Below are 8042 nucleotides of genomic sequence, written 5' to 3' on the forward strand. Positions count from 1 at the left end.
ACACATAAACATGTATATTCAGCTGGCTATCTCAGTCTGTACTTACGTACCTTAGTTCTACTAGGCAAGCTATACCAGCTCTAAAGTCCAAGCCTATAATTTGCACTACAATGCAAAATAATCATGCATTATAACAATATTCTAAAAGCCTTGACTGCGCTATAGCATACTCCCTATTTACTATAAGGAGTCAAAGCTATACCTGCATCCGTCGTCAGCCCGCTGATGACGATTGCCCCAAAACTTGGGCACCACTCCGCAGCAACCCTGGAGCGCCTCGCCAACCTCCGGACCAAGACTAGGAAGGATGGAATCACTCCTAAACTCCTAAAACTAGGCTGAAACCGAGAGATAAAGATAGGAATTGGTGTGAAATTGTGGCCCTCGAAACCCATATTTATAGGCCACGATCGGAAGCTTCGATCGTAGGATCGGAAGCTCCGATCTCCACTTGCAGCTATGTGTTCAATCCTCAAAGACACTTGGCACTGGACAGGGATCGGAAGCTCCGAACGGGGATCAGAAGCTCCAAACTGATCGGAAGCTCCAAACTGGTTCGGAAGCTCCGATCGAACCGCTTCTTCCGAACTGTTTCCGGGTGCTTCCGAACTGGTTTTGGACCCCCGGGATCTACCCTACCATTTTCGGACGTTTCGGATCTGATTTTCCACTTATTTTAACCAAATAAGGACTCCTTAAACATGTTTTGATACTTTTAAAATTATATGTCATTTTATAACATGTTTAAAATCACCTAATCTTGTAAAATGGAACCGGGCTACTACATTTGGGATGAAACAGTTTTGTTCATCTAGTAGCATAAGTGAGAATTCAGCAAGAAATTATTATTATTATCCATAACAAGATAATCGATATTTGTTTTGAGCATTATCTTAAGTCATGAGAGATGTCACTATTCTACTCAAAATACTAGTACTAGAGATTGTACTAATCAATTTTTGAATCAACAGAATAAACCTTCGTATTTTCAAGATGAGAATCTGAAGGGTTCAGAAAATCTAAAATTGTGGACGACGACATTGTCACATGTGTTAGTAATATGAGGGAGTATTAGTCATTATCATTTGATGATCAAGGACTTGTGTATTTGGTACTGGTGGAAAGGTATGAAGCGCATTATGTATCATTGTGTTTACTAGTATTTGGTGTGTCAACAGATTAAGGCAAAACATCGACGATCTGAAGGATTACTTCACAGTTTATCGATTTCTGAGTGGAAATGAGAGTTATCACGATGGACTTTGTGACCCATTTGCCGGTATCCTCGAGGAATTGTCATGCTATCTGAGTTTTGGTGGATCGACTCACCAAGGCAGCTCATTTATTTCTATATAACCAAGATTTCACTTTTGACTGTAGTGATTAATTGCACATTCAATAGATTTTGTATTTTCTTAGAATGTTAGTAAGCATTGTCAGTTATCAAGATCCCAGGTTTACTTTCAGATTTTGGCGGAGTATTCAGCGCTCTAACTATACTCTTGAAGATATGTTGCAAGCTTTTGCTATGGATTTTGGTCCAACTTGAAAAGATCAGTTGTCATTGATTGAATTCACATACAACACATAGTTATCATCATAGTATTGGTATGGAACCATTTGAGGTGTTGTACGGGCGACGATGTTGTACTCCACTGTTCTGGGAAGAAGTGGGGGAACGACAGGTAGAAGGACCAGAATTAGTCCAACAGGATATTGATATAGTTGGCTAGATCAAACAAACGAATTAAAATTTCACAAGATCGACAGACTAGCATTGTCGCTATATTGATGTAGAATTCATGACGCATCATTGAGATGATGGTATGTGGGCAGATAAGACTTACATCTTACAACCGTCTGAAATACAACTGAAAACATATTCGATATTTATATATATATATATATATATATATATATGCGAAAAGAATATCCGAAGATATTTATTAAACCAGTATCTTGTAAAATGTTCAGATGTAATATAATGAATTACTATTACAAGTTCATTTCAGTACTTAAGATTGATTTCGAGGACGAAATCTCTTAAGTGAGGTAGAATGTAGTAGCCCAGTTCCATTTTACAATATTTGACTAATCATTAAATAAACATGATTAAGTGATTTTTATATGATCAAATGAACCTAGAAATCGGATCCAGAACACCCGAAAATGGTTAGTGGGATTAATTGGGCTCGGAGACTTCGTTCGAACTCAAATTGACATATGTCCAAATCCAGTCAGATGGATGACATCATGGCTGATGTCACTAAGTCCGATCGGACGATCCGAAAAAGGATCAGACCATACGAACTTGCATGCATGCAATGTGGATATCATGCAGGATCGGACCGTCCGAACGGGGATAAGATGCTCCGAACTTGGCCTATAAATAAGAGTTGAGAGGCTCATTTGTTGTAGTGACCCGTATCCAGAATTAATGATTAATGAGTAATTAATCATGTGATAATGTTTTGAATTATTAATACATGATTAAGGAAGTTTCTGTTGGATTAACGGACTTCGAAAATTGATTCAGAATGATCGGAAAAGGCCCGAAGGGTGACCAGGAACGGAAGCAACGTTCATGGATCGAAAGCAACGTTCTAGCCTACTGATGTCATTCGTGACGTCAGCAAGATGATGTCATTACTTACGCACGTGATGGGACATCGGACGCAACGATGGGAGAACAGACGCAACGATCGGGAACGGATGCAACGATGGAGAACGGACGTTCCGTTTCGTGTCTATAAATAGAGGAGCCGAGATTCATTTCAACTCGCACATTTCCTCTCTTCTCTCTCGATTCCTAGGCCTTCTAACTCAGATCTAGGGAGATCTAGGCATCCTATGGGGAATCCGGGAGTGGCATAGCAATCCAGGCGTCGTAGCGGGGCTGTGGCCTAGTTTTGAGGCAAGCGACAACAAAGGACTAACGACAGACGCAGGTATAGCTTTGGCTTCATAAAAATATTTAGGAGTATAGAATAGTTTAGTTAAGGCTTTTAAAGCTTAATTAATGATGCATGGGTAATTGCATTATAGTAGCAGTAGACTGGACTAGTAGGCTTGGAGTCTAGACCAGCGAAGCTAGGTTTTGACCAGCAGTGTTAGAGGTACGTAAGTACTGACCGAGATAGCCGGCATGATATGTTTGCATGCATGTTTCATGAGTATGTGTTATATGTTTTATCATGTTTTAGTATGTTTTACCGCCTTAGCACATGCATGATTTTACGTATGACTGCATCTCGTGAGATGTGAGTTATTGACAGTCTCCATAGGGAACAGTGATCTCATGTTGGACTCGAGTCAGGTATGACAGTTTCCATGTGGGACTTGTATCCTGTTTTAGATTCGGGTCAGGATGGGGTTGGCTCAGACCTGATATAGAATATACGAGTACCCCACGGAGTCGCTCTCTAGCCGGTACTGTATATTCCTGGCGCCTTGAGAAAGTGTTTTACCTGGGATTTTAAATCATCTGTGTGCGCATATTTGTACATATATCATTGCTTCCGTATTGAGCGTTATCGCTCACGCCCCTGTGTTTGGTTATTGTGGTGTACCTTGTGGCGGGGTAGGTTTGAGGCTGGACGGTCCTGACGGCTCTCAGCAGGATTGAGGATCCGAGAGTGTGAGGTTTTAGAGGGTAGGGATTTGTTTATCCTGAACCATTGATTTGGTTGTATAATGGTATTTATACACTTATGTTATCGTCGGTTGTATTCTACCGATTGGATTTGTTGTATTTTAAATTATCCGCTCCTTACACTTCAAGTATTATTGCATGCGCTTTATTATAACTCTGATTAGATAGTGGATCCGAGTTGGGTCACTACATTTTTTGGTATCAGAGCGCATTTCACTGGGAATTTCTTAAAAGCGAATTAAGTAATTATTTGTTCTTATGCAACAGATGTCGGATTACAATGAGAGCCACGATAGCGGAGGTGGCGGTCGATGGGGCGATCCGAATGATCGTAGACGTCGTCGAGGTCAGCATGAGGGGCGCAGACGAGTGAGAATGCGCAGATTTAAGGAGGTTAGCCCGAAGCCCTTGACAGGAGGTGAGACGCCTGAGGAGGCTGAGGATTGGCTCGAGAGAATGGAGCAGTGCTTTTAGGAGTTCCGTTGCACAGACGAGGATAGGATGAAGATTCTTTCCTTCATGATTGAGGGACGCGCGAGGAAGTGGTGGAGATCTACTTCCGCACCATTCATAGCAGTGAAAGGAGCAGCTACGTGGGTCGAGTTCCGTACAGCTTATCAGAGACTGTGTTTCCTTCAGCTCTACGACAGGCGAAAGATAGTGAGTTACTGAGTCTGCGAAAGGATACGATGACGATTGAGGAGTAATAGCAGAAATTATTTGATATGCTACCTTATTGTCCTCACATTGCTGATAGTTCTATGGCAAAGTACGACCATTTCCTTCAGGGTCTGAACCCTGAGATTCATCGGATGGTTGCTGTGGGCAGTGATATGACCTACGAGGTCTTGGTGGACCGTTGTCGCCAGGCGGAGGATAGTATCCGGAGGAACAGAGGACTCTTCTCTTCTTCTTCCAGACCAGCGAGTTCTAGTCCTTTGGGTCCAAAGGGCCAGTCTTTCAAGAAGATAGGAGGTGCTTCTTATTTATCTAGATCCGGCGGAGTGCATCGTTTTGGTGGACAGAGACCAAGCCGATGTAGTCAGTGCAGACGCAGGCATCCTCCAGGACAATGTGGTCGATCGACCAGTGCATGTTTTTAGTGTGGCCAGGAGGGTCACATGAAGAGGGATTGTCCGATGCTGATTGGAGCAGCGGGTGATTCAGGAGGTTCTCAGGCATCTGTTCAGCCACCTCAGTATCAGAAGTCACCTTTTCAGCAGCAGTATTCGCAGCAGCGTCAGCAGCCGCAAAACTCTCAACATCAGCTTGCTCAGACTCCTTCTTGGGGTCATTCTTCTTTGCGGCCACGTGCCCAGGGTCAGGTCTTTGCGCTTAACCAGGAGCAGGCAGAGGCTGACAGTGATCGGATGATCGCAGGTACTTGTAGTTTATGTGGTTTTCCTGCGTATGTTTTGATTGATACTGGTGCATCACATTATTTCGTATCAGCACGTTTTGCTAAGAAGTATAAGTTGCCATTTATTTACTTAGACGTGTTGATATTAGTTTCTACTCCTATGGGTAGCAAGGTTTTAGCCAAGCATCTAGTTTTGGGTTTTGTTTTGGATTTCGAGGGGAATCAGCTTAGTGCTAACCTGATGATTCTAGCCATGGAGGATTTTGATTGCATCATTGGGATAAATCTCCTGACTACCTACCGCGCGATAGTGGATTGATATCAGAGATTTGTTCAGTTTCGACCAGAGGATAGCGAGTCTTGGTATTTCTATGGTGAGGGAGCGCAACCCCCAATGCCAGTGGTTTTTGCTCTGAAAGCCCGGCGTGCTTTAGAGTCTGGCGAGAAGGCTACCTTATTTACGCCATTGACTCGCATCCTTAGGAGAACCAGATATCCGAGAGATACCAGTGGTTCGTGATTTTACAGATGTGTTTTCGAAGGAAATTCCAGGTTTGCCACCAGTACGGGAGATCGAGTTTGGCATTGAGTTACTGCCAAGGACTGCACCGATTTCCAGAGCTCCTTATCGTTTAGCGCCATCAGAGATGAAAGAGCTGCAAATGCAATTGCAAGATCTTCTTGATAAGGGCTACATTCGACCCAGTGTTTCGCCATGGGGAGCCCCAGTGCTGTTTGTCAAGAAGAAGGATGGTTCGATGCGGTTGTGTATCGATTACCATCAGTTGAATCAAGTGACAGTAAAGAATAAGTATTATCTTCCGCGAATAGATGATCTCTTTGATCAGTTGCAGGGTACTTCTGTTTATTCGAAGATTGATCTTCGGTCTGGGTATCATCAGTTGCGAGTTCGGCAGGAGGATGTTCCTAAGACAGCATTTCGTACATGGTATGGACACTATGAGTTTCTAGTGATGCTGTTTGGTCTGACGAATGCCCCAACTGTTTTTATGGATCTGATGAAAAGGGTGTTCCGCGACTTTTTGGATAAGTTCGTGGTAGTTTTCATCGATGATATTGTTGTGAAAAATGCTCGCAAGCGTACGAGTGTCAAGTTTTAATATAGTGATAAAATCAAGTATCGATCCCACAGAGAGTAAAATAAAAATATTCAGTGCTTGTAATTAAAATAGTGTAAACTTTATCTAGAAAATCAAAATTTCATAATTTTGCAGAATAAAATAATTAATCAATGAGTTTTTAATAGCACGCAGACAACTTTCAAAAAATATCAATCAGAGAAAAAGTGATCTAGAATTTTAGATTTCACCTGCTTTCAACAACAATCAATCATAATTAATTAATCTTCATGAATTTCAATCAATTAATAGCCAAGAACACTTAAGTGTATTATTCCCTCTCCCGAGTGCCGAATAAAATATATCAACTACAATTCAATTCCAATATCCCTATTAAGAATCTAATTGCAATGATCAATTCAAAACAATGTTCTTTTTAAAAGCTCTGTTAAAATTATACACTCTTTCGAACAATATAAATAATTAACAGTGTATTTTCTAATGGTCCTATTCAAAATCTCCTCTCTCGGGTGCCAGATTTCAAATAAATATTATAAATCAATTATTGATCAGATAATTGAAAAGACAATCAATTCTAGAAACACAATTAATCTAGAAAAAAAATCAATTCAATAAAATCAAAAATTCATGAAAATGTTTACACCAGGTTCCATCCGACCTCTAGACTATAAAAATTAGTTCATAATAAAATTCTGAATAAAACAATAATTCATAAATCCAAACATATTCAAAATTAAATAAAAAGTAGAAAACAAATCCGTCGTCGACGACGTGTCCGGTCTATCGATCTCCGTCTTCAATTAAGATCCAGAATTCCTTCCGAAAATTCCACAATCACGATCTCTGTTCTCTGATATCTGTACGTATTGTGTGTGTATTGTGGCGGCTCTCTCTTTCTTCGTCTGATAAGAAATTATCGTCTGATAAGAAATTCCTTTTTATATCGCATGAAAAAGCCCACTCAAAGAAAGACCAAAATTTCCTTTTCGATAATTAAAAGTCCACGCGCGGGCGCTCCAAATAGTCAGGCGGGCGCGCATAAGCCTCTATCTTCAATTCTCTCGCCTTCACATGAACTTAGCGTGATAGCTCCCTTCCAAAAATCTTTAGCGCTTCTTTTCTTCTCTTTAGCGCTAACAAGGCCCAATAAGAAAAGCCCAAAGTCTTCTGGTTCTTTTCTTTTCTTTTATTATTCTTTTCTCACACATTTTTCTTCTTCTTCCAAAATAATTCTTCTTTTCCATTAATTTATTTTTTTCTCCACAAATTTTCCATAATTCCCTACGAACACAAAAACAACAAAACCCACACATAAATCTGCTCGAAACCAACAATTAACAATTAAAATCATACATAAATTAAGTGTATAAAATACACTTATCAGATATCTTGGTTTATTCTCGCAGCATGGATGAACATGCCTATCATCTATACACTGTACTCCAGGTCTTGAGGGATAAACAGTTGTATGCAAAGTTGAGTAAGTGTGACTTCTGGATCGACCGAATTGTATTCTTGGGTCATGTCATTTCTTAGGAGGGCGTATTTGTTGACCCCAGCAAGACAAAGGTTATTCTGAATTGGTCGCGTCCGACTACAGCTTATGAGATTCATAGTTTCCTTGGTTTTGCAGGGTACTACTGGCGTTTTGTGGAGAACTTCTCTCAGATAGCTAGGCCTTTGACACAGTTGACGAAGAAAGATGCTTCTTTCTTATGGTCTGACGCTTGTGAAGATAGTTTTTGTGAGTTGAGACGTCGTTTGACGACAGCTCCAGTTCTTGCTTTGCCGTCGGGATCAGGTGGGTTTGTAGTCTACACTGATGCTTCTCTCCAGGGTTTGGGGTGCGTGTTGACTCAGAATGGCCACGTGATCGCGTATGATTCCAGACAGTTGAAAACTCACGAGAAGAACTATCCCGTACATGATC

This window comes from Henckelia pumila, chromosome 2 (assembly GCF_033568475.1).
Source record: "Henckelia pumila isolate YLH828 chromosome 2, ASM3356847v2, whole genome shotgun sequence".
Classification (NCBI taxonomy): Eukaryota; Viridiplantae; Streptophyta; class Magnoliopsida; order Lamiales; family Gesneriaceae; genus Henckelia; species Henckelia pumila.